Raw genomic sequence first — 27,942 nt, 5'->3', positions numbered from 1 at the left:
CAGGCCATTTCACCGAAAGTTCTGTATTGGAGATGAAAAAAAAAAAAAAAAGGAAAATTTCCAGTAGTAGTCTGGAAGGTTTTATTTCATTTGTTTGCCTTCTAAAGTCGTGCTTGGTCATCTTATTAAAAGACAACCTTGCTATAGAAAATACAAGCCTGCTCCATGAAACTATGCATCAACAAATATTGGTTTGACCCAAATTGGGTCCTGGTTGTAGGAAAGCAAAGCTATGGCCCAAATGGTCCCATTGATTCAGGATAGAAGAACTGTGTCTTCTGTCTGTTTTGACTCTCCAGGATTTCCTTAACTTTTCCCTCGTCAAAAATATATCAGTCTGGGGACTGAGGTGTTGAATGAATGTGCCAGGAGGTGTGATGCACTGGGCAGGAGAGGAGAGTTCCTTGCGCTTCCCCAGTAAGTCCTGACCATCACTGGCAACCTTGCCTTGCCTTTCGTCTTAACCAGTATTCTGGCTTTATGCTAATGACATTTTTGTACTTAGCTTTTATACAAAAACCATTTCACTTAGTACCAGAGTAAAACAGAAACACTCCTTTATCCTCACAAATACAGGAGACTGGAGGAGGATAGGGAGCAATCTGGGAATGTAGCAGAGGGTGTGTTGAATTTATTACTCCCACATCCACCGTCTTCATTCTTTGCCTTAAGCAATATAAACAGGCAATTACATTGTGATGAGATATCACTATGAGAAGGGAATGCCAGAGGCATGGTAGATTACATCCACTGCAAAAATTCTTGGGAGACAGAAAAGACTGAACATGGAAACCTTTCCTGAAAAGTGATAACTAAACTGAGACTGAAAGGATGGGAAGTATCTAAAAAAGTGAAAGGGCAAAGCTGTGCTAAGGTTCCGTGTCCTCTCCAAACGTCATGTTCAAATTCATGGCATTGGGAGACGGGGCCTTTAAGAGGTGATCTGACTCAGGAGTGGGTTAATTAATGTGAGAGTAGCTTTGTTATCGATGTGAGTTGGAATTGGCTTTCTTTCTCTTGCTGTTCAACATGCTTGTTTGCCCTTCCATCATATTATAATGTAACAAGAAATTCCACACCAGATATGGTCCATCCATCTTGAACTTCCCAGTCTTCAGAACTGTGAGTTGAAAAAAATACTGTCATTTATAACTTACTGAGTCTGTGTGGTATTCTGTTATAGAAGTAGAGAATGGATTAAAATAGGCTGGAAGTTATCTTATTGACTACATTCTCATATCAGGAAAACAACCCAGGAAGAAGTAAATTTCTCAGGACTACTTAGTTGTTAACTAGCAGAGCTGGTATACAAATTGTCCAGCCTAGTTTTAAATGTTATACTCAATTTAATTCACTTTCATAAGCTGCATTTCTTCAGTTGTTAAGTTGTAGTGAATTTAGTGCTCAGTACAATGATTATAAAATAATAATCAATGGTATTAATTCTGTCATTATCATTTTCACTAGACTGTAGAAAGTATGTCCATTGTATGCATTAATAAATACAAGGGCTTTTCCTGGCATGTGACAAATGCTTTATATGAATGAAGAAATTATTGAGAGAATGAAATGAAAGAATACAAAGGAAGTTCAAGCATAAAATGCAAGTAGCTTCTTAATAAATGCTAGTTCTTCCCTACTACCATCTCAGTAAGGCAATCACTTTAAACATTATAATTCCATGTTGAGTATGCATGAATATCTTTAAGTGTCATTTAGTATTGGTTCAATCTACACTTAATGACTAATGGTTGTCTAATATGTATCTTTTGATGATAGATTAGACCTGTTCAACTAATACAGTGACCATTCCCCAATTGAGGTAACAAAATAAGGAGAATTTATGTATGAAAGACATACAGTAGGCCTGAGCACAGGACCTCAGAGTTTTCCTCTGGAGAAATACCTATAAATACTTGAAATTATTCAGATGTTCTAAAATATTAAGATGTTTTTAGATTCTTGTAATATATTTGCATTTCCCTGATTTTCTTCTGATGTTTTGGCTCTTCCATAAGCAGATAGCAACTATATTTTCCATATTTATTTTGGAGAGAGAGAGAGAAAAATACAGATTGCATCTGCTGTTCACTCACTAAATACCCACAATGATCCCAAAATTTGGGGCCAAATCTTGGAACAGGGAAATCAATCCAGTTCTCCCACATGGATGTCAGAAACTCAATTACTTCAACCATTGCTACTGCCCAGGGTTTGCAATAACAAGAATCTGAAGCCAGGAGCTAGAGCTGAGAGCTAAGTACTCATTGGTATGCTATGCGGGCATCTTAACTGGTGTCAACCATCAGGCCAAATGCCTACTTCAGTATCTGGTTTCTCATGGATGTGTAGTTGTGTTGTGAGCAAAGAAGCCCTGGAAAGTTCTTTGCCTTTTCTGTATTACAGTAAACAGCATCATCCTAAAGCCCTTATGCAGAGTGGATGCGGTTGTCATTAAGTGTCTGTTGACATAGTCACAATATTCATATTAGAAACAAGTCTGATCATTTATACCAAGAAAAACTCATTGAGAGCTGAGATTTGCTAAATGCCCCCTCTGATATTTGCTACCAATCCCCATGGATGGAAACTAAAACATTTAATCTAAACCTGAGTGATAATATTTTCATTGACTTCATGAAAGTGCCACAAACAGTGAAATAAAACACCTCTCAAGTATCATTTTCATTCACCTTTCATTTAACAATGAGCTCCTGGGGAGATTCAGGACACCCATCAAGTGAAATAATTTATATCAATAAAATTTCTGAAGAAATCATCACTCTATAGAAGTCACATTATTTGATTCTCATATAAGTTATCTGGTTGGTGTTGCAGTCAATGCCAATCTATTTTAATGATGATAACCCTTTCCCATTGCTAACTGTATTCGGATTCCTCATCTCATTTAATTCCTGTAGGCAAAATCCTACCACAAGCTAAAGATGCCAGTATAAGTACAAAATCCCTAGCAATCCTTCATTTTTTAAAAAATGTGGCCATTAAAAGCCAACAGGTGGGTGAAAAAATGCTGAATATCACTAGTAATTGGGAAATTCAAATTAAAAATACAATAAAATATCGCTTCACATCTGTCAGAGCAGCTACTATCAAAAAGACAGGAGACAAAAGTGCTGGAGAAGAGAAAAGGGAACCATAGAATACTAACAGTGGGACTGTAACTATAGCTGATGTGTAAAAAAAAAAAAAAAAAAGTCCCTGAAAAAAAATAAAAATACAACTACCACTTGATCCAGTAATCTTATTGCTGGGTATTTATCCAAAGAAAATGAAATCAGCTTGTAAAAGGGTTTATCTGCCCTCCCATGTTCATTGCAACACTATACACTATAGCCAAAATGTGGAATCAACCTAAGTGTCCATGAACAGATGAATGGATAAAGAAATGTGGCATGTATGTACAATGAAATACTATTTAGCTTAAAAAAAAAAAAAGAAAAAAAATCCTGTCATTTTTAGCACCACAGGTAAATCAAGAGGATGCTAGGCTATGAAATAAGCCAGACACAGAAAAACAAATACCAGCTACCAGCTGTTTGTTACTTGTATGTAGAATCTGAAGCAACCCAACTCACAGAAGTAGTTGTGGAATAGTAACCACCAAAGACTGGGTGTTAGTGGCAAATACATGATGGTCCAGCGATACAAAATTTCAGTACAAAGAAGTTCAAGAGATATATTTACATCAAGGTGACTATAATTAATGATAATATTAACATCGTGTATCTGAAAATTGAGAGAATAGATTTAAGTATTCTAATCCCAAAAATTAATGAACTCATGCTATCCATTCCACAATGTACATATTTGTCAAACACCATATTGCACTGCAGAAATATTTGATTTTTGGCAGTCAAATAAACATTTAAAAATAAAAATTCATAAATTTGGTAAGACCAAAAAGTGCTCCTTAAAATTTGACAATTCTGGAGCCGACGCCGTGGCATATTAGGTTAATCCTCTGCCTGCGAAGCCTGCATCCCATATGGGCACCGGTTCTAGTCCCGGTTGCCCCTCTTCCAGTCCAGCTCTCTGCTGTGGCCTAAGATAGCAGTAGAAGATGGCCCAAGTGCTTGGGCCCCTACACCTGCATGGGAGACCAGGAAGAAGCACCAAGCTCCTGGCTTCGGATCGGCGCAGTTACGGCCATTGCAGCCATCTGGGGAGTGAACCAATGGAAGGAAGACCTTTATCTTTGTCTGTCTCTCTAACTGTCTGTAACTCTACCTGTCAAATAAATGAATAAAATATATTTTTAAAAAATTTACAGTCTGTTCATTTGAAACAGTTCTGCCTGTGCCAAAGGGCTCTCCTGAGGTTAGTTTCCAGGGACATAGTTTTGATATCCACACGGGTTGGTAATTTCAAACCTGGGGCTTTGCACAAAATGCTCCAGTCTGTTTTTTTTTTTTTATTATTATTATTACATTTGTCTATAGTTCAGTGATACATTCAATTTGAGAATGATTATAAAATGGAAATGAGCATTGAAAACAGGCAAATGTATGCTGAATACTAAAGAGATATTGGAAGGCTGGGTTGTACAAAACACATTGTATTTAAGGAGATGATGTGAAGGATTAATTTTTATTTGCTTTTATCTTTGCAAATCGGTGACAGTTGATTATTCAAAGAAAGTTTGCAAATTTGCTAATTAGGGCATTTGTCTTTCATTTGTGTATTACCTATAGGAACACCTGAATAAACATTAAGGGTCATTATGCTTTACAGAATAAATTATACATCAGATCTGCTCAAAGTAGAGATTACTTAAAAGAAAGTTTGATAAATAATTCCTCCTATCTAGAGCCTGACCTACTTGTCCTAGAGATTCCATTTGTTCTTAAAGACTTGGATTCTACTGGTTTCACTTGTCCCTCCTATAATATTGCTTCTTTTTCTCATTGGATCGTTACCAGCAGTACACCAATCTCTTACATCAACTACAAAATTTCCCATTGTAAAACAACCTCATATCCATATCCAAACTACTCTTCTGCTTCTCCTCCCAGCAAAAATTCCCTTAGGTGTTGTCTATGTTGTCTTTCCACGTTTTCCCTTCAATTTTCTCCTGAACCCTCTTCTAGGTATCCTTTCCTTCCCATGGGGCACTTCCAGTGAAAATAATTGAAATACCTGTAGCAGTGGCAAGCATGACAACAAATCCTAAGTTTAATTCATAGTTCACACCCAACCACACTTACACAATCTATTACTCGCTCCTTCTTGCAACATTGCCTTCACTCAGCTCTTCAGGTAGCACAGCTTCAAGGCTTTTGTCCCATTCACTGGCAAGTCTTTGTGAATCTTCTCTTTCTGACCTTTTTCTCCTGTTTCTCTTTAGTAGGTCTCAGGCTCTACCTGCAATCACCCCCCTCCCCCCGGAAGTCTCATCAAACCCTGGGCTTTAAATACTATTCATATGCTTCTAGCACCCAAAGTTACAACTCCCGATGCAGTATTTCCTAAGTTCTCCATCCAAGTAATACAAACATGAAAGCCGTTTAAAACCGCCAAGATTTCCTTTGCTCTTCTGTGAGGATTTCACCACCCAGGCCATTAGGTCTGCACCTAGGAATCTAACCTCTCTCCACAAATAATTAATCTAGAAATAACTCCTGTAAGCCTGTATAGAATCCAAACACATCTCAAATCTCTTTACTGCCTCTGTGGCACACGCCATCATCACCTCTTACCTGAATTTCACGTAGAGATGCTCATCTGGTTTCTCCATGTTTCCTTTTGTCTTCTACAGTCTTCACCACTCAGAAGCCAAAGAAAACTTTAAAAACACAGATTACCTTTTATTTTTAACTTAGTATTTTATTATTTTCAGACAATATAGTGATTTTTTAAGTTTAATGTCCCACTAAATAAAGTGTTCAGGAAATGAAAAGTAAAAGATCATAGTACAGCAGGAAAATAAGAAAGGGCTAGATACAATCATCAAATGAAAAGATGTTAATTTCACTCAAATAAAGTAAATTTTAAAATAGTCACAGATCACTAAAACCACAGTAGTATATAATTCCTAATAATTTGACAATTATTTGAAACAAAGATTGACAAAACACCATATCTGAGCAAAACTGACACACAGGAGTATTTTTTGTTGTTGTTTGTTGATTTGTTTTTCTTTGATTTTAGCTCACAGATATAAGGGAGGACGTGTGCTATTTGTCCTTCTGTGTCTGGCTTTTTTCACTCAACACAATGTGCTTCAGTTCTACCTATTTTGATGTAAATGTATATATTTAATTCTTGACTCAAAATCCTCCAACAGCTTCTTGTCTATCATACTTGGCACAAAATCCAAACTTTTTTTGTAACAGTAAAGGTCTTAAAACATCTGGCCCCATTTATATCTCTAGCCCCCTCACCACTCTCCCTGGCCCTTTACTCCGCCACTTGGGTACCAACACCATTCATCAAGTCTACCACAGTAAGTTCCACTTTAGGATCCTTGTGCAATGATTAATTTTATATGTCAACTTGACTGGGCTAAGGGTGCCCAGAAAGATGGTAAAGCAAATCTCCAGGTGTGTCTGTGAGGGTGTATATTTTTAAGATTGATTTATTTGAAAGTCAGAGTTACACAGAGAGAGAAGGAGAGGCAGAGAGAGAGAGAGAGAGAGAGGCAGAGAGAGAGAGAGAGAGAGAGTCTTCCATCTGCTGGTTTACTTTCCAATTGGCTGCAATGGCCAGAGCTGCATTGAACCGAAGCCAGGAGCCAGGAACTTCTTCCAGGTCTCCCACGTGGGTGCAGGGGGCACCCAAATGGGATGCTGGTACGGCAGGAGGTGGCTTTACCTGCTAAGCCACAGCGCCAGCCCCACTAGGATTCTTTAAATAGCAAGCTTCCCTAGCAAATAAGGCAGGAAACAATATTTACTGAGTGTCCACTGGTGTGCAGGTATACTACCTATTTCAGGCTCATTATCTCAGTGAATCTTCCAGACTTGTGAAGATACAGTATCCCTCCTACTTAGTACTCATAAATGGCCCAGGTTTATAGTTATAGTTTCCTAGTAGCCTAGCAATAGTGAATAGTGACATAAGTTTTCTCATTGATATCTGATTCCAAAGCTAGTCTTCCCAATATACCATTCATTTTTTCTAATATATGTTATAATATAAACTGAGTACAACTTAATTGCCAATCTCTCTGCCTGGAAAGAACTTTCTCCCTATTCTCCCATAGTCCTCACTTGCTCTCTGCTTCACTATCAGTTCCTCAGAAGGACCTCTCCAGTCATCTTCTATAAACCAGCACTCATTCTACCCCCTGGGTAGTAAAGGGTTAGCCCTTTACTCGGCTTTATTTTTTTGCACTGCATTAATCCATGTCTGAAAACTTGGCATGTATTTATTGATGAATGTATTTGTTTTACTTCTCTCCAAAGTGAATGGAATTCTTCAGAGAAGGGACATAATTGTCTTATTCACATTTGTATCCATAACAACCAAAACACTGACTGATACATAATAGACATTTAATAATAAAATATTGAATGAAATAATAACTATGTATGACTAGGAAAATAATTGTTTTCTTATCATACTTTAATTCATTATTACATACATTTTAAAATAACAGATAAAAAAGAGGAAATGTTGTACAGAAACTAACGTTCAAAGTCATTTAAGAAATAATTTTAGTTTAAGATTTTGAATAAAGGCAGAACTTGAAAAAATATATTAACATATATCCATTTGGATGATGAAATAAGAATATCAAAGACAATTTTTAAAAAGAAGGAGATTGAAGGGCTGTGTAGAAATGAAGCTGAAGTGGGAAACTGGTCTCACAAAATGCTGAAATGTATTTAAAACTACAATCATTTGTAATGTGATGCTACTAAAAATGTAACACAGAGATCAATAGAACACCTGCAAGAGTTACGAAGGAACCCACAGTCTATACACAATTTAGTATAGTCTCAAGTGAGTATCGTGTCAATAAAATGAAAGATAAATAATTTTAAATCAGAATAGATAAATCAGATATTTGCAAAAATTGTGATTAGGTCTTAAGCCAGCACAATATAATAAAAACAAAATTCCAGACCAACCAAAGAGATATTATTAAAAGTAAATTGTATACCTGCACCCGCATGGGAGACCAGGAGGTAGCACCTGGCTCCTGGCTTCGGACTGGCACAGCGCTGGCCACAGTGGCCATCTGGGGGGGTGAATTAACGGAAAAAAAAGACCTTTCTCTCTGTCTTTCTCTCTCTCACTGTCTAACTCTGCCTGTCAAAAAAAAAAAAAGTAAATTGTATAAAAAACATGAAAAAAGTAGATGATTCCAATAACTCTTGGGGTGAGGAAAGCCTTTCTACAAATGGTGTTTACAGAAAATAAAAGTTACATTAAAAAAAAAACAAAGCCACTTTTGAATATTAAGAAATATAAACAAATGAAAAAGGCAATTCTCAAACTCCTACAAGTCAATTGGCTATTCAATAAAATAAGAAAAATCATCCTACTTTATAAATTACGATATCTAACAAGCATTTGATAGATATTCAATAGGCCATACTTATCAATAGTAAATATTAAAGGAAAGCATTAATATTTTAACAGAAAACACAAATGACAAAAATAAGAGCTTAGTGAGTGGTCAAAATATACAAATAAATGAAATTTAAAACCATGAGCTAACTTTTTCTGAGTAATTTCTTGAAAAAAATCTTAACAGTCAAACACTATTTTCAGAGTATTGCTGATAATGTGAACTGGTTCAGCTTTTCTCAAATTTATTTGGTAATATTCTGTATTTCAATTAATCTGAGCGTAAGGTGTAACACAATATTAAGTTCCACTAAAATTTTGGCAAACTATAATATGCTATCAATTATAAAACATACATGTGAATTTTAGAAATGATGATCTATAAAAGATAGGCATTATAGTGTAGAATCAGAATAAAAATGGAGTGAGTGTGGTTAAAAGCTAATTGCAGATCTCTTGCTTCTGCACATATTAGCTTTGTTTGCTAATGACTAAGGGTGTATCTTGTGAAACTATGTGGGCCCAAATTCCCAGGAACTAAGTTGACGGAAATGTGTCCTTCACTGTTATCTTACAACCATATCTTGGATCTGTTACTGGGTTTGTTGTTGTTAACTGTTACCTTACAACCATATTTTGGTTTTCTTTTTATTGTTCACTGCATACCAGGGGGGGTCTGGTTTGAAATTGTGAGCCCTAGTAGACAGAATACTATAAAAAGCTGTGTAACCCGCTGTTGGGGGCCACACTCTGGTAAGGAGTGTCGATCCTGATGGGTGGCCAGTCCCAGTCGATTACTTTGCCTCTCATTTGTCTCTCATTTGTTTCTCATTTGCTTCTCATTTTCAATAAAATTCATGTGTGACTGTCACTGGTTTTTGTAATACTCTATTTTAGCTGACTAGTGGATGCAACAATAGCATGATTATTTTTTTAAAAAATCAAATTCATGTATCCACTAATTTCCAAAGAGTTGGTACACTCAATTGAATGGTGACTCCCCAAAAGTTGTGCTATCAAGACAAGATCATCTTGGATTATCCAGGTGACCCCTATCCAATGACCAGTGTTCTTATAAGAGAATACATGGGAAAAGATATGCAGAGAAAAGAGGGAAGGCCATAAAAAGATGTAGTCAGAGTTTGGGGTTAATGTAGCCACAAGATAAGGAGCAATCAGAAACTGGAAGTGGTGAGGAATGGATTCTCCCCCAGAACCCAGAAAGGAAAACAGCCCTGCCTACACCTTGATTTGGACTTCTGGCCTCCAGGAATAATTTTTGATTGTATGTTTGTTTGCATGTTTTTTTTTTTTTCCTTAAGATTTAGTTTATTTATTTGAAAGGCAGAGTTACAGAGGGAGAATGAGAGAGAGCTCCTCCATCTACTGGTTCACTCTCCAAATGGCTGTAATGGCCAGGCTACAGCCAGGAGCCAGAAGCTTCCTCCAGCTTTCCCACATGGCTGCATAGGCCCAAGCATTTGGGCCATCCTTCACTGCTTTCCCAGGTGCATTAGCAAGGAGCTGGATCTGAACTGGAACAGCTGGGACTCAAACCTGTGCCCATATGGGATGCCAGTACTGCAGGTGGTGGCTTAATCTGCTATACCATCACACTGGCCCCTGTTTGTATGTTTTAAGCCACATGTTTGCAATGATTTATTACTGTAGTCCCAGAAATCTAACATGAGAGGGGTGTATCCAAGCATTTTTTAAAGCAGTGAGAAAATACGAGTGAATAAATGAAAATGCTGGGGCTGGCGCTGTGGCACAGTGGGTTAATGCCCTGGCCTCAAGCGTTGGCATCCCATATGGGCACAGGTTTAAGACCCGGCTGCTCCTCTTCTAATCAGTTCTCTGCTATGGCCTGGGAAAGCAGTAGAGGATGGCCCAAGTCCTTGGGCCCCTGCACCCACGTGGGAGACCCGGAGGAAGCTCCTAGCTCCTGCCTTTCGATCGGCACAGCTCCGGCTGTTGCGGCCAATTGGAGAGTGAACCAGAGGATAGAAGACCTCTCTCTCTTTCTCTCTGCCTCTCCTCTCTCTGTGTGTAACTCTGACTTTCAAGTAAATAAATAAATCTTTAAAAAAAAAGTGAAAATGCTAAAAGGAACACTGAAAAAATATATATCCAATTGTTAAGATCAATCATAATTCAGTGAAATGATTTCTATATTTTTCTGAATTTTGAAATATGAACATAAATAACTTCTATAATCAAGAAAAATAATAAATGACCTAAAAACCTAACACTGAAAGAAATAATTAATAAAATCTGTATTTTTGTAGGCTGGCATTGTAACATAACAGATAAAGCTGATGTCTGCAATGCCACCATCCCAAATGGGCACCTGTGAGAGTCCCAGCTGCTCTACTTCCAAGTTCCCTTCTAATGGCCTGGAAAAGCAATGAAACATGGCCCAAGTTTTGGGTCCCTGTCGCCCATGTGGAAAACCCAAAAGAAGCTCCTGGCTCTTGGCTTCAGCCTGGCCCAGCCCTGTCAGTTGTGGCCATCTAAGGAGTGAACCAGTGGATGGAGGATCTCTCTCTCTCTCTCTCTCTCTCCTCCCCCCCCCCCATAATTCTGACTTTCAAATAAATAAAAGTAGATATATAATATAAAAACAAGCAGAAAATTGTTTTATTATAATGCTATTTCTATAGCTTAACTATGCTTTCCCCTCCTTTCCCTTTATAATTAAAAAATACATTCATTGCTAGTCACATGCAAAGAAACATTCCTTAAAATTTCTTTAATATAATGCTTTGGAAGGATTTTCTTTTAGATGTTTTCCTTCATCAAAACACATTAACTCCTTAATGTATCTCCACAATTATTCTTGAGTATCTTTTTTGTTTAATCTTCTCCCAAGGAATTCTTAATTAAAACAGTATTAGCAATGTTTTGATAATATTTGGGCATATTCTATGAAAAGCAAGGTTTTATTGATAATGAGAGGGTAGCTTGTACTAGTCTTTATGCATTTAAATAGTGATTTTTCATAGCATTTCAAAATATAGATTTTAGTAAAAAAATAATAATGGGAATATGAGAGGGAGGAGGAAAGAGTGTGGGAGGGTGGGTAACTGGTGGGAAGAATCACTATGTTTCTAAAGTTGTATTTATGAAATGCGTGAAGTTTGTATACCTTAAATAAAAGGTTTCTGGGGGGGAAAGATAAATCTGTGATACCAATTTTAATACATTTCCCACTCATTCCTGAATGCAGAGTAACCAAATTGTTTCAGTTTTTATAAGACTTCCTTACTCTGAGTACTGGAAGTTTTATGTATCAGGAAATGTATATGATTGGTCACACAAACTGTGTGAAGCACATGAATGCTGGGAAATCAAACAACTTGCACTCTAAAATTCTGTGGCAGACACAGATGAAAAACTTGCGGTTGAAAAGAGTTCACTCTCCTCTCAACAGCAGTCGCTGTGTTGATTAGATACTTATCCCTGTAGTTAGCATTTACATTAGCATGTAGGATAATTTAGGGACTATTTCAAACACTTATTAGATCCATTAGATTCAATAACTCCTTATTAAACTATTAAGTTAACATTTCTATTCTGCTACATAGTAGAAAATTATGTTCATTCACAGAATAACACTACCCAGGATTCTGAGAACACCTGGGACTAAGGTTTTATGTTTTAATGCTCAAGACAAGGAACTGTTGTTGTCAGTAGAGGTTTCTAGGAATCCTGAAAGGAACCTATGCTCAGGTTTGTGAAACCGAAAAGAAACAGGTAACTGCAATACTCTACAATATCTGGCTAACTCTGGGCAGCCATACTGGTAAAGGAAGTTAAGACTCACTTTGGGTGAGCCGAGTAATTTGTGTTGTCCATAAAAACCACTTGGAATTCAAAATATTATATACATAGTAGTTTTGCAAGTTGTGCATTTTCACCCTTGGAGGCTCAGTGTAATTAAGTAACTTGACCAAATTCATGGAATTAATTCTTAAGCGAGCAAGGCTTGAACATATGTCTGTCAGTTTCTACAGCTCATGGCCCTTCTATTAACTCACCTCCTTCTTCTCGGCAACATAAAGTTCTTCTGGAGAAAAAACATAATTCCAAGTGAATCATACACATTAATAGTATGTGTGTGAATATGACAACAGAAAGTGCCCTACATTCTAAAACTTACTAGCCGAACATGAGGGCATGTGAATACACCCATACTTTTATGAGTTGTGTTTACTTCTGTGACTGTTCGTGTTGTTCAGTTGTGGACAGCAAGAGTTTCTAATTGCTCAGTGAAGAACAAAGAGAACACTTCAGCAAGAGTTGATTGCTAGGGCTAGGTGTTAATATGTAGTGGGTTAAGCCACTGTCTTGAGACTCTGGCATCCCATATGAGTGCAAGTTAACAATCTCAGCTGCTCCACTTCCCATCCAGCTCCCTGCTAGTGCACCTGGGAAAGCAACCAAAAATGTTGCCAGTACCTGGACCCCTGCCACCTATGGAAGAGAGCTCAGATGGAATGCCAGGCATATGGTTTTGGTCTGGTCCAGCCCTGGCTTTTGTTGCCATTTGACAGGTAAACCAGTGGATCAAAGATCTTTCTCTCTGTGTCTCTTGCTCTCTTTGTCTTTGTAACTTTGCCTTTCAAACAAATAAATGTATTTAAAAAAAAAAAGAGTTGACTACCAGAGTGGTAACATCTGACTCACACATCTTTCTCCAAAAATGTTCTCTGCATTCTGAAATCCATTTGTCACACTTTCCTGGAAGAGGAAGAACATGATTTGCTATTGGCCATTAAGTACTTCTAAAAACGATTCATCTCAGAAGCACTGGTGGCCACTTGCCCGCTTTGTGCAGACACGAAAGTTTCCTCTTCTTTGCACAAATTACTATTGAAAGAGTATAAAGATTAAGAGGGTGTTCTGGAGTCAGATTACCAGTATTCAAATCTTAGCTGGACCACTTGGTCAAGTTACACCATCTCTGGCCTTCAGTTTCCTTGTCTGCAAAATTGCAATGATCAGGGAGGGCATTGTGGTATAGCAGGTTAAGTCTGCCTGCAGCACTGCCATCCCATATGGGCTCTGGTTCAAGACCTGGCTGCTCTGCTTCCAATCCAGCTCCATGCTAATGCACCTGGGAAAGCAGCAGAGGATGGTCCAAGTTCTTGGCCCCTGCACCCACATGACAGACATGGAAGAAGCTCCTGACTCCTGGCTTCAGCCTGGCCCAGCCCTGACTGTTGAGGTAATCTTTGGAGTAAACCAGCAGATGGAAAACCTCATTCTGTCCTCCCCTCTTTCTCTTTAACTTTACCTTTAAAGAAATAAATCTTTAAAAAAATTGTAATGATCAATTCCCCTCAAATTGTGTAACTAACCTAGCACATAGAAATGGCTCTGTTAAGTTTTAGCTGTTATTATCCTTCATCCAAAAACCTAGAGCCTTCATAAAAAGCCATTCACTGAGTGCCACAATCCACAATGCTTTGTGATAGGCACTGAAGTTATAAGAATTTGAGTTTTAGGCCAGCGCCACGGCTCACTAGGCTAATCCTCCACCTTGCGGCGCCGGCACACCAGGTTCTAGTCCCGGTCGGGGCGCCGGATTCTGTCCCAGTTGCCCCTCTTCCAGGCCAGCTCTCTGCTGTGGCCAGGGAGTGCAGTGGAGGATGGCCCAAGTACTTGGGCCCTGCACCCCATGGGAGACCAGGAGAAGTACCTGGCTCCTGCCATCGGATCAGCGTGGTGTGTCAGCCGCAGCACGCCAGCCGTGCCAGCCATTGAGGGTGAACCAACGGCAAAGGAAGACCTTTCTCTCTGTCTCTCTCTCTCTCACTGTCCACTCTGCCTGTCAAAAAAAAAAAAAAAAAAAAAAAAAGAAAAAAAACTGAACCTCAAAGTGCTCACCCTTGCTCTTAAATGCTATGCATCCTGCCTTACTAGATAAACACACACACTTACACACACACACTCACACACACACTTACACACACAAACAAAATACTGGGACTTCAGTCTCTTCAGTCCCAACATCAGAAGTCAAAGGAGTTGCTGTGAAAATCTTGTAGATTTGATCAAGGAGGACCATTTAAGAAAACATTAAGGAACATTTAAGAAAAGCAGGAACAGCCTGGGGAAGACAATTTTGGAATCTGGATGTCAAGATATGCAGATATTTCTATCATTAGTGCTGGTGTGTATCAAGTTCAGGTTCATCCTTTCTTCCATGGTACAGATTCCAAGTACAGAATTCAGGAACCCAGCGGACTCTCCATTAGTTTTTGTTTTTTTTTTTTTTTTTTTAATTTATTTTTTTTAATTTTTTTTTTACAGGCAGAGTTATATAGTGAGAGAGAGACAGAGAGAAAGGTCTTCCTTTTTCCATTGGTTCACCCCCCAAGTGGCCACTACTGCCGGCACATTGCGGCTGGCACGCTACACTGATCTAAAGCCAGGAGTCAGGTGCTTCCTCCTGGTCTCCCATGCAGGTGCAGGGCCCAAAGACCTGGGCCATCCTCCACTGCCCTCCTGGGCCACAGCAGAGAGCTGGACTGGAAGAGGAGCAACCAGGACATGATCCGGCACCCCAACCGGGACTAGAACAAGGGATGCCGGCACCGCAGGTGGAGGATTATCCTAGTGAGCCGCGGCGCCGGGCTCTCCATTAGTTTTTAATACTAACGTTACTCACTCTGTTCTTTGATATTTATTTCCATATTTCTCAAATTGTTAAAGTGTTGGTTAGGGTCACCCATTGTACACTTTCCTCCTGATTTCTTCACTACTCTGACAATTTCTGGAGGCCAATTCACAGAAGCGCTGTTTAGGCAGTTAAATTTAGGAATGACAGGGAATAATAAGTAATTAAAGTGGGAAAGTCAATGAGTTTGAGAATCTAATAAATTTCTTATACTCATGATCCTTGGTTTATAACTGCTGACTTCCTTTTGAGAAGGTAACAAGAAGGCCTATGTGTTTGATTTTCTTCCTCAAATCCACAGAAGGCAGATAATCAAAACTCTGCTCCCACCTCTTTCTTTCTCACTTTCCTAGACATATTCTTTAGAATGAATGAATCAACCAACAAACTATATTGCTAGTGGTGTGAAACGGAACAACCCAGCTCAACCTGAGAAGAAGGTAGACTTCATGCTGAAGGCTTGGTATATGTCCCAGAGCAGTTACTGTCCATCACAAACATTCCCATGGACAAACAGAGGCAACAGCTCTTCCAAAACAAATGAAAATACTCTACAAATTAAAAAGCAGACCATGGATCCCTGCAAGATCTGGATGTTGGGAAGCTGCACGTGCACAACATGGTCAATAGATGTGAGGCAGAAAGCATCAATGTTGCTTTTGATAGTCAGTAGGGAAATTGAAACCACTGACATCAAAAAGTGCGTTTCTTAGCCCGGAACTGCCCAGCTATTGTCTCTACAGGCTGAGAACTGTGGAGAGCTTCACTTTCTTATTCAATTTGAATACTTTATTATTTACATTCAGTGTTTCAACTAGGATTGAGGTAGTTCAATTTGTATAGGTGAGTGAGGATCAAAAGCTAAATTTGATTATGATTGTTAATGTTTCAAGTGTAAAAGACAGAGGAGAGAAGAATGGCTCCTAGAACCTGAAATCATCATACTTCTGAGAATGACCCTTCTAAATACTTAGAAAGGGATGTGTGTGCTTTGTGGTAAATGGATTTATAAATAGTTTCATTTTCATTCAAAGTAAAATCTCAAAGCATCTCTGCTAGGGAGGGAAAATTCTACTTAAAATGACATGCATTTCCCTAAAGTCCAGGATTCAAAGCAAATATCTGGTTGCCTTGGTGACAAATTGTTGTCCCAAGAAATGCACATTTCAGAAAAAGGAGATAAAAATGCTTTCAATATTCAATATGCATTGCAAAGAAATGAGAAATTAAAATAAACTGGATCAAACATCTGTTTTTGTACTGTTTAAATATATGTCCTTGCCTGAGCAAAAGTTTCTTATCTTTGTAAATCTTGAGCTGTTAAAAGCCTTTCTAAAGTGTCTTGCAATTTATTGACAGTCACAAAGCTTTTAAGAATTTTTTTGTATTTCAATGATTGTACATTTTTCCTTAATTCACTGATCTATTGTTACATTCCTATTGCCCAATGACTCATGATATCTAGCTAAATATTACTGTCTGCTATTGCTACTTCATAATATATAATAAAGACTGTAATTCAGAATATGAAGTAAATAAATACTTCGCCTTTTTGTATACTGTCAGAGTCCACTTAATTTAAAGGAGGATTATAAACCAATCTGTTAAAATGTAGTCTTAAGTCTACTGATGAAACAATTTACTAAATGAGAAAGGTCAAGTTTGGGGATCATAGATGACAAGGAACAAATTGGATCACATTGGAGTTGTAATTACAGACTAGGTTCAAGTCAAAATATTTTGTAATAACATTGTAAAATACTTAGTTGGGGGCTGGCGCTGTGGCCTAGTAGGCTAAGCTTCTGTCTGTGGTGCTGGTATCCTATACAGGTGCCAGCTGTTTCTCTTCCGATCCAGCTCTCTGCTTTGGCCTGGGAAAACAGTAGAAGATGACCCAAGTGCTTGGGCCCCTGCACCCATGTGGGAGACCTAGAACAAGTTTCTGGTTCCTGACTTCAGATCAGTCCAGCTCTAGTCATTGTGGCCATTTGGAAAGTAAAGCAGCAGATGGGAGACCTTTCTCTTTGTCTCTTCCTCTCTCTCTCTCTGTAACTCTACTTCTCAAATAAATAAACAAAATCTTTTAAAAAATGCTTAGTTGAAAATGCCAACCAGAAAAATAGAGGACACAGGCATAAATGCAACCGACCAAAAAAATCCCTATTTATTTTTAAAAAAATTGAACAGAAAGAACTAAATAATTATTACCTTATGGCAATGGGAATATGAGTGAACTTTTCTCACTTTGTTATTTTTTCTAACATTTCATAGTAAAACTAAATTAATTGTTAATAGAGGAAAACAAATTCTATGCTTTAAAGATTTTGAAAACATATCTTTTTTTTTTAATTTTTTGACAGGCAGAGTGGACAGTGAGAGAGAGAGACAGAGAGAAAGGTCTTCCTTTGCCTTTGGTTCACCCTCCAATGGCCGCCGCGGCCGGCACGCTGTGGCCGGCACGCTGTGGCTGGCACGCCGTGCTGATCCGATGGCAGGAGCCAGGTACTATCCTGGTCTCCCATGGGGTACAGGGCCCAAGGACTTGGGCCATCCTCCACTGCACTCCCTGGCCACAGCAGAGAGCTGGCCTGGAAGAGGGGCAACCGGGACAGAATCCGGCGCCCCGACTGGGACTAGAACCTGGTGTGCTGGCGCTGCAAGGCGGAGAATTAGCCTAGTGAGCCACAGCGCCGGCCTTGAAAACATATCTTGCTTTGATCCCAGTCTGTTATTCCTTAGGTGTCAACTTAAAAACATTTCGCTTCCTGAATCTTCATTTTCATCATTTGTGAACATCATCTGATTAACAATATTAGTTCTGCCTAACCCATTTTTGTCACAATTTAGTTAAAATGTATGTAAAAGCACTATATAAATCACCTCACCACATTCCATACTAAAGGATGATGCTATTATGACCAGCAATTTAACTATACAGGTAAGTAAAGAGAAGGAAGGAGAGTGACAGTTCTCTCAAGTCCTTCACAGAAACCCAAGTAAAACTGGAAAGCCACATGTAAAGAAAGAGAAAAGAGAATGAAGACAGAGTTGGGGTGGGGCACATAAGTTAGGGGAAAAATAGCTGCTTCCAGACTTTTCATAATTATCAATTGAGTCAAAAGTTAGATTTCCTCTGTGCTGTATTATGCACCCTCAAGGCCAATCTGATCAGAAGCTAAGGACTCCTACAATTCCTGGAAATTCCTTTATCTGATTACATGATGAAAAATGAAAATTGTTAAGCAGTTTCCCAGTTTAGCCTTATTCTTCTTCCTATATTTCTCTATCATACTACACCAAAACTAGCACTGTACAAGTTTGGGTATATATTGTCAATGCCATAATCCATTGATTTCAAATAAACTAGATTTTAAAATCATTTGCATCCCCTGAGAGAATACCCCTTCCATAAATAAAAACAAAATATTTCATGCTGCTTGAATATGATCTGGAAATATACATTATCTTCTTGTTTTTGCATAATTAATCTCAACTAGATCATTTAACAGATTTAAATCGCTGAACTATTTTTTTTATTTTTTTTATTTTTTTATTTTTGACAGGCAGAGTGGACAGTGTGAGAGAGAGACAGAGAGAAAGGTCTTCCTTTGCCGTTGGATCACCCTCCAATGGCCGCCGTTGCAGCCGGCGCACCGCGCTGATCCGATGGCAGGAGCCAGGAGCCAGGTGCTTATCCTGGTCTCCCATGGGGTGCAGGGCCCAAGCACCTGGGCCATCCTCCACTGCACTCCCTGGCCATAGCAGAGGGCTGGCCTGGAAGAGGGGCAACCGGGACAGAATCCGGCGCCCCGACCGGGACTAGAACCCGGTGTGCCGGCGCCGCAAGGTGGAGGATTAGCCTATTGAGCCACGGCGCCGGCTCTCGCTGAACTATTTTGATAGCTCAAAAATCATATTCTACACTGAACATCAAAAAAAAAAAAAAAACACAGCTCTTGCAAGCATTAACACCCCTTCTAGCACTGAAATTCTCTGTTATGTTGGTCTATGAAAGAGGAGTTAAGATGTACCTTGATTATAAGGCATTTATGTCAGAAAATATTATGAGTATTGATAAAATTTACATCATAGGAACAAATTAATTAAACACTAATAAAAGTTCTCACTGAGACCAGTGTTGTGGCCCAACAGTTCAAGCAACCACCTGCATTACCAGCGTTCATAATCAGAATGCAAGTTCAGGGATTAGCAGCTCTAATTCCAATCCAGCTACCCTCTAATGCACCTGGAAAAGTAGTGAAAGGGGCCCCTGATGTCTATGTGGGAGATACAAATGGAGTTCCAGTCTCCTGGTTTCAACCAGGGCCATTGCAGCAATTTGAAGAATAAACATGCAGGCAGAAGTTCTCTCTCTCTCTCTGTTTCTCCCTCTCCCTATGTCATTCTGTCTTTCCAATAAATAAATCTCTTTTTAAAAGCTGACACTGAAAAATGACTAGTGCTAAATACACCTTTTTCCCAATATTTCATACCACAAAGAGATGCCTAACAGATACATAAGGCATCATAAAAAATGAAATAGATATAAGATTATTAAACTTTAATGATTACTGCTTTCATTTCCAAAATTTAGTTTTAATAGCAGTCTTTAAACAGTGGTATCATTTTTATATACAAAAAACTTTATTATTTATATGATATAAAAAACAAAGAGTGAGGATTCCAAGATGACTGAATAGTGAAAGGATGTACTGCTTTAGATGACAGGAAAAAGCAGAAAAAAAGTGGAGGAAGTACATTTCCAGGGGAGAGCTGGAGAGAAGTTTGCAGTGAAAATTCTACAGAAGGAAGAAGGATGCAGTGGAGTAGTGTAGAAGCTGCCAACACATAGCAACAAGTGCAGACACCACACACAATCCCTGCACCTGAAAACTGGATGACATGCCAGCTTTGGAGAGCAAGGTTAGAGCAGACTGTGGCAGCCTGTGCCACTGGTGATATTGCCTGAGGGAGACCCTTGTGGACTATACTGTCTTTGAGTCCTGCCTGGAGCCCTACCTGGGGCCTAATCTGTTTCTTTCTTTTCATCTCCCACAACAAGGGTGCCCAGCAAGTGGTGGTGAGGAGTCATCATTTTGACACAAGTGGAGGCTGCGGTGGCTTTTGTATGAGAGAGTGATCAGGGAATTTTACCAAAGGGAAAAATCCACATTCCTCTCTTACTTTGAGTCTGGCTGGGAGGATTGACAAGGGGTCAGACATCCACATAAGCCTGTGAGGTACGCCTAGCATCTCAACGTATCACAGAGTCCAGAGCTCAAACAGCCAAGATGGAGCACCACAGGCAGTGGGCTCTGAGACTGTTTCTGTGTTTTCCATGGACAGAGCAGGTTAGCAGGACAGAGTGGATCCTCTGCATTCCATGACTGTGGGAACATTGCACACCGTGACTGTGGGAATTGTGTGGCTACATGAAAAAGTGTGGGGTGTACCTGGGTCTCTGGACTATCACTGTGTCTGTTGTCAGAGGCACAGAGCTCCCTAAATGTTTGGAGTGAGTCATTGCTTATGGTTCTGTGTTCACATTGAGGACTGCACAGATTCTTTGTGGAGTTCATGCCTCAGTACACTTGAGCGTTGTACCTACTGTGGGCTAACCACCGGCATTGATCACCATGGAAGGGAGGAAATGAGGGTATGTTTACACCAACAGAGGTAGTCATACACTCTCCCCTGCTGACAACAGAGGAAATCTACCATGCCCAACTTGACTGTCACCCTGGATACTAACCCCACAGTGAAGAAATGACCAGAGCTCCCTGGCCACACCCAGCACATGACACTGAGCACTGACTGAAAAAGTAGAAACTCCACTAAGACACAGAAGCATAGTTCAAAGAAAAAAATCCATCAGGGAAGAAAACCAACTAGCATTTCCACAAATTCCTAAAAATAAACAGAATTTCAAGAAACAAAAATAAATAAGACAACCTTACTCCCCTAAAGAACACAACACTTCAATAGTAGAATGTGAAGATAAAGAGATTGATGAAATGCCTGAAAATGAATTTCAAAAAATCATCATAGGATTACTCAGAAGCAATGATAAAAAATTTATGAGGAAAGGATATCTGAGCTAGAAGACAAATCTTTGGAAATATCTCAGACCAAAAAAGGAAAGGAACAAAATAGAAAAATTAAAAATAATGTTCAATATTTATGGGATACTATTAAATGACTCAAAATGCAGGTGTCAAGCGTTACTGAAGTTGTGTAAATAGAGAATGCATTACAAGTATTACCCAGTGAAATAATTACAGAAAACTTCCTAATTTGGAAAAATAAAGGGATGCCCAAGGACTTGAGACATATAGACCTCCTAATAGATATGGCCAGAAAATATCTTCACCATGATACAGTGTGGTCAAACTTTCAACATTAAAACATAAAGAAAATATTCTAAAATGTTCATGAGAGAAACTGCAGATTACATTCAGAAGATCTACAATTAGATCCATTGCTGACTTCTCATCAGAAACACTACAGCCTAGGAGAGAATGACAAGATACAGTCCATATTAAAAAAAATCAACCCAGAATATTCTACCCTGAAAAGCTCTCTTTTATGAATGAAGGTGAAATAACGACCTTCTATAACAAACAGAAACTGAAAAAATTTGTCACCACTCATCTAGCCTTGCAAATCATTTTTAAAGATCTGCTATACAGAGAAACACAGAAAGATAACCCTCAATATGAAAGAATGTGAAGGCAGAAAATCTCCCAGTAAAAGTACCAAAGAAATCCAAAACAAATAATAAGAATATTTAAGGAAAAATAGCATGACCAAGTCATTACTTAGTAACAGTAAACTTCAATGCAAATGGCCTAAATACTCCAAGTAGGAGATACATGCTGGCTGAATGGATTAGAAACAAGACCCAGCTATTTGCTGCATTCAAGAAATGCACCTCACCAACAAAGATACATACACTCTGAAAGTGAAAGGGTGGAAACTGATATTCCATGCTAACAAAATTTAAATACAAGCAGATGTAGCTATCCTAGTATAAGACAAAATGGAATTTAACATGAAAACTGTTAAAAGTGACCAAAAAAGGAGGCCAGCACTGTGGCACAGCGGGTTAAGTCATGGACTGCAGCACTGGCATCCAATTTGGGCAAAGGTTTGAGTCCTGGTGGCTCCAATTCTGATTCACCTCCCTTCTGATGGCCTGGGAAAAGCAAAGGAAGATGACCAAAGTGCTTGGGGCTCAGCACCTACATGGGCGACCCAGAAGAAACTCATGGCTTCAGTCTGGCCCAACCCTGCCTGTTGCAGCCATTTGGAGAGTGAAACATCAGATAGAAGGTCTATCTCTCTCTCTTCTCATCCCTCTGTAACTCTGCCTTTCAAATAAATAAATAAATCTTTCAAAGAAAGAGAGAGAGAGAAGCACATTATGTGATGCTTAAAGAAACAATTCAACAGAAGATGCTACTATAATAAATGCATATGCACCCAATGCCAAGGTCCCTGGCTATTTAAAACAAATGTTGTGTATCTAAATAGAGACATAGACTCCAACTCAATAGTAATGGAGGACTTCAAGACCCTACTTTCATCAATGGACAGATCAACTAGACAGAAAATCAACAAATAATAGCTGAGCTAATCTATACTATAAACCAAACAGACCTAGTGATAACTACAGAATCTTTCATCACACAATTGCAGAATACACATCCTTTTCATTAGCACATGGAACTTTCTCTAGGACAGACAATATGCTAGCCTATAAAGCAAGTCTTAGCAAATTGAAGAAAAAAACTGAAGTCATACCAAGCATCTTTTCTGACTACAATGGAATGAAGCTGAGAGGTAACAACTCAAGAATCCCTAGAACATATGCAAACACACAGAGACTAAACAACATGCTCCTGAATGAACAGTGGGTCATAGAAGAAATCAAAAGAGAAATAAAAAAATTACTAGCAATGAATGATGATTACAATATAACATGTCAAAACTTATGGGACACAGTAAAAGCAGTGAGAGTTACAGCAACTGGTGTCTACATCAAGAAATTGAAAAGGCACCAAATAAATGAGCTATCAATGCATCTCAAGGATCTGGAAAAAGAACAACAAATCAAATCCAAAATTAGTAGAAGGAAATAACTAAATAAAATTAAAGAAGAAATTTTAAAAATTGAAAGCAAAATAAAAAAAAATACAAAAGATCAGTGAAATGAAGAGCTGGTTTTGGAAAAAAAAATAAACAAAATCGATACATCATTCAGCAAACTCACCAATAAAAAAAGGGAGAAGACCCAAATCAATAAAATCAGAGATGAAAAAGGAGACATAACACAGATACAAAAGAAATAAATGTAATCATCAGGAGTTACTACAAACAACTATATGCCAACAAGTTAGAGAAACTAGATGAAACTGATAGATTTCTGGACATATACAATTTACCAAAATTGACTCATGAAGACATAGAAAACCTAAACAAATAACCAAGATGGAGATTGAATCAATAATAAAGACCTTACCAACAAAGAAAAGCCCAAGATGAGATGGCTTCACTGCTGAATTCGACCATACTTTTAAAGCATTGCACCACAGTGCTAGCCAAATTCTACCAGACTTTCAAAGAGCTAATTCCAATTCTTCTCAAGCTATTCAAAGCAATTGAAAGAAATGGAATCCTCCCAAAATCCTTCTATAAGGCCAGCATCACCTTCATTCCAAAAACAGAAAGAGAAACAACAAAGAAAAAGAACTATTTACAAATATCATTGATGAGCATAGATGCAAAAATCCTTAACAAAACTAGCTAGTCAAGTCCAACATCACATCAGATCATTCACCTGGACCAAGTTGAATTTATCCCTGGTATACAGAGATGGTTCCACATATTCAATCAATAAATGTGATTGATCACATCAACAAACTGAAGAATAAAAACTATATGATTGTTTCAATAGATGCACAGAAAGCATTTGATAAAATACAACATCTTTTCATGATAAAAACCTCAAGCAAACTGGGTGTAGAAGGAACAATCAAGGCAATTTGTGACAAACCCACAGCCAGCATCTGCTTGAATGGGGAAAAGTTGGAAGCATTACCACTAAGATCCAGAACCAGACAAAGATGCCTGCTTTCACCATTGTTATTAATATAGTTATGGAAGTTTTAGCCAAGCCAATTAGGCAACAAAAGGAAATCAAAGTGATACAAATTGAGAAGGAGGAAGTCAAACTATCCCTTTTTTGCAGATGACATGATTCTATAATTGGGACCCAAAAAACTATATGTAGACTATCAGAACTCATAAAATAGTTTGGTAAAGTGGTAGGATATAAAATTAATATGCAAAAGTCAATAGCTTCTGTATATACAGACAACGCCTTGGCTGAGAAAGAACTTCCAAGATCAATCTCATTCACAATAGTTACAAAAAAATTAAATACCTTGAAATAAATTTAACCAAGGATGGCAAATATCTATATGAGAAAAACTATAAAATATTACAAAAAGAATTAGAAAACACTAAAAAATGGGAAAATCTCACATGTTCATTGATTGAAAGAATCAGTATCATCAAAATGTTCATACTACCAAAAGCAATTTATAGATTCAATGTGATACTAGTCAAAATACCAATGACATGCTTCTCAGATCTAGAAAAATGATGCTAAAATGCATATGGAAACACAAATGACCCTGAATGTCTAAAACAATCTTAAACAACAAAAACAAAGCCAGAGTCATCATAATACCAGATTTCAAAACATACTACAAGACAGTTATAAACCAAACAGCCTGGTACTGGCGAAAAATAGAAGTGTAGACCAATGGAACAGAATAGAAACCCCAGGAACCAATCCACACATCTACAACCAACTAGTATTTGACAAAGGATCTAAAAACAATCCCTTAAGAAAGAACAGTCTTTTCAACAAATGGTGATCAGAAAAAGGGATTCCACATGCAGAAGCATGAAACAAGACCCTTACCTTATAGCTTATACAAAAATCAACTCAAAATGGATTAAAGATCTAAATCTATGACCTGATGCCATCAAATTATTAAAAGAGAACATTGGGGAAACTATGCAAGACAATGGTATAGGCAAAGACTTCTTGGAAAAGGCCCCAGAAGCACAGGTAATCCAAGAAAAAAATAAACGTGATTACAACAAACTGAGAAGTTTCTGCATTGTAAAGGAAACTCAGCAAAGTGAAGAGGCAATTGACAGAAGGGGAGAAAATATTTGCAGAGTATAAAAATAATAAAGATTCATATCCAGAATCTATAAAGATCAAGAACCTCAACAGCAACATAACTAACAATCTAGTTAAGAAATGGGCAAAGGAGGGTAGCAGTATGGCTCAGCAGGTTAAAGCCCTGGCCTGCAGAACCAGGCCAATTCTAGGTCCTGGCTGGGTGCCAATTCTAGTCCTGGCTGCTCCACTTTGAATCCAGCTGTCTGTTAATGTTCCTGGAAAAAGATTGGAGGATGGCCCAAGTGCTTTTGCCCCACACTCATGTGGGAGAGCTAGAAGTTCTTGTTTCCTGGTTTTGGCCTGGCTCAGTCCTGCCATTTCGAGGGTGAAGCAGCAGATAGATCTCTTTCTGACTCTCCTTCTCTTTCTTTCTGTAACTCTGCCTTTCACATAAATAAAGAAATCCTTTTTAAAAATAAGAAGAAATGGGAAAAAGTATTGAACAGGCATTTTTCAAAAGATGAAATTCAAATGGCCAACAGGCATGTGAGAAAATGCTCAAGATAACTAGCCTTCAGGGAAATGCAAATAAAACCCACAATGAGGTCTCACCTCATCCTAGTTAGAATGCTTCTCATACAGATATCAACAAACAATAAATTCTGGTGAGGCTATGGGGAAAAAGGTACCCAAACCACATCCATTCCACAGCACTTCATGAAGCTGAAAAGAGATTCGGTGTAGAATTACCCTGGATACTATGGCCATGGGAAAATCACAAAATTACTTTTCAGTTGGATTATAATTATTCTCCTTCCCACCCTTATGTTACAGAGGACATGCACTTTCTCTGAGGGTAGGGTAATACTTTCCTAACAGGGCAGGATGAAAAGAAAAGGCAATGCTGAGGTCTGGGCTTTATTTTTCCTCTCACTTTTGTAAAATTAATCTTAGAATTTGCATTCAGCTAGATGAATTTGGGTCCAATCTTGACACTATCACTTCATGACTATATTTTCTTTGGCAAATCCTTTGATTTCTCTGCACCTATTTCTCTTATATGTAAAACAGAAATAATAATGTTTTGGGCCAGTGTTGTAGCATAGTGATTTAAGCCATTGCCTGCAATGCTGTCATCCCATAAGGGCAGCAGATGAAATCCTGATTGCTCCACTTCCAATATAAATTCCTGCTAATGCACCTGGGAAAGCAGCAGAGGATGGGACAAATGATTGGGCCTCAGTACCCAGGTGGGAGGCAAAGATGAAGTTCCTGGATCCAGGCTTCAGCCTGGCCTATCCCTGACTATTGTGGCTATTTGGAGAGTGAATCAGTGCATGGAAGATCTCTCTCTATTTCACTGCCTCTCTCTCTCTCTCTCTCTCTTTTTTTTATTGGTAACTGATTTTCTTTTTTTTTTTTTTATTTAATGAGCATAAATTTCCGAAGTACAGCTTATGGATTACAATAGCTTCCTCCCCCCTATAACTTCCCTCCCACCCACAATGCTCCCGTCTGCCTCTCCCTCTCCCCTTCCCCTTCACATCAAGATTAATTTTCAATTATCTTTATATACAGAAGATCAATTTAGCGTATATTAAGTAAAGACTTCCACATTTTGCTCCCACACAGAAACACAAAGTGTAAAATACTATTTGAGTACTAGTTATAGCATTAATTAAACACCTAAGAGTAATTGTGTATTAATTACAGAGTTCAACCAATAGTTTTAAGTAGAATATAAAATGCAACTTTTGTATTGTGGCTTCCCCCCAAACCTCCCTCCCTCCCATGGCCCTCCCCTCAACCACTCCCTCTCCCATCCCGCCCTTCATCACATTTCATTTTCATTTACCTTCATATACTGAAGAACAACTTAGTAAATACTAAGCAGGGATTTCAACAGGCTGCACTCACAACCGAACCAGGTATAGGGTATTGTTCAACTAGTAGTGTTGTTTTTGAGTTTCATAGTTAAACACATTAAGGACAGAGATCCTACGTGGGGAGAATGAACCCAGTGACTCCCGTTGTTGATTTAACAATTGGCACTCTTATTTATGATGTCAGCAATCACCCGAGAAACTTGCTATGAGCTGTCTAGGCTATGGAAGCCCCTTGAGTTCACCAACTCTGAATTTGTTTAGTCAAGGCCATATCACAGTGGAGTTTCCTTCCTCCCTTCAGAGAAAGGCGCCTCTCTCCTTGATGGGCTGATCCTTCTGCTGGGGTCTTTTTTACCAGGATCTTTCATTTAGATTGATTTTTGCCACTGTGTCATGGCTTTCCATGGCTGTGAGACTCTCATGGTCCTTTGAGCCAGATCCGAATGTCCCAAGGGTTGATTCTGAGGCAGGAGTGCTGCTTTGGGCACTTGCCATTCTATGAGTCTGCTGTGTGTCCTGCTTCCCCCGCAAGATCATTCTCTCTCTTTTGATTCTATCTTTCATTATTTGCTTACACTGGTCTTATTTGTGTAATCTCTTCGACACTTACCCTATCTTTTTGATCAGTTGTGTAT

General features: G+C 38.6%; 1 long non-coding RNA gene across 1 annotated transcript in view; it reads right to left on the bottom strand.

Moving 5' to 3' along the window:
• LOC127493012 (uncharacterized) overlaps positions 1-27,545 on the bottom strand; it is a 34,466-nt gene extending 6,921 nt beyond the window's left edge. Inside the window, exons 1-2 of the long non-coding RNA XR_007922897.2 lie at positions 27,277-27,545; positions 5,718-5,803 (exon numbers count right to left, since the gene is read on the bottom strand). This is a non-coding gene — a long non-coding RNA (uncharacterized lncRNA). The remainder of the gene's footprint in view (positions 1-5,717; positions 5,804-27,276) is intronic.
• Positions 27,546-27,942: the final 397 nt, after the last annotated feature.

The sequence above is a fragment of the Oryctolagus cuniculus genome, chromosome 5 (genome assembly GCF_964237555.1).
Source record: "Oryctolagus cuniculus chromosome 5, mOryCun1.1, whole genome shotgun sequence".
Taxonomy (NCBI): Eukaryota; Metazoa; Chordata; class Mammalia; order Lagomorpha; family Leporidae; genus Oryctolagus; species Oryctolagus cuniculus.
This window is presented reverse-complemented; position numbering and strand designations above follow the sequence as displayed.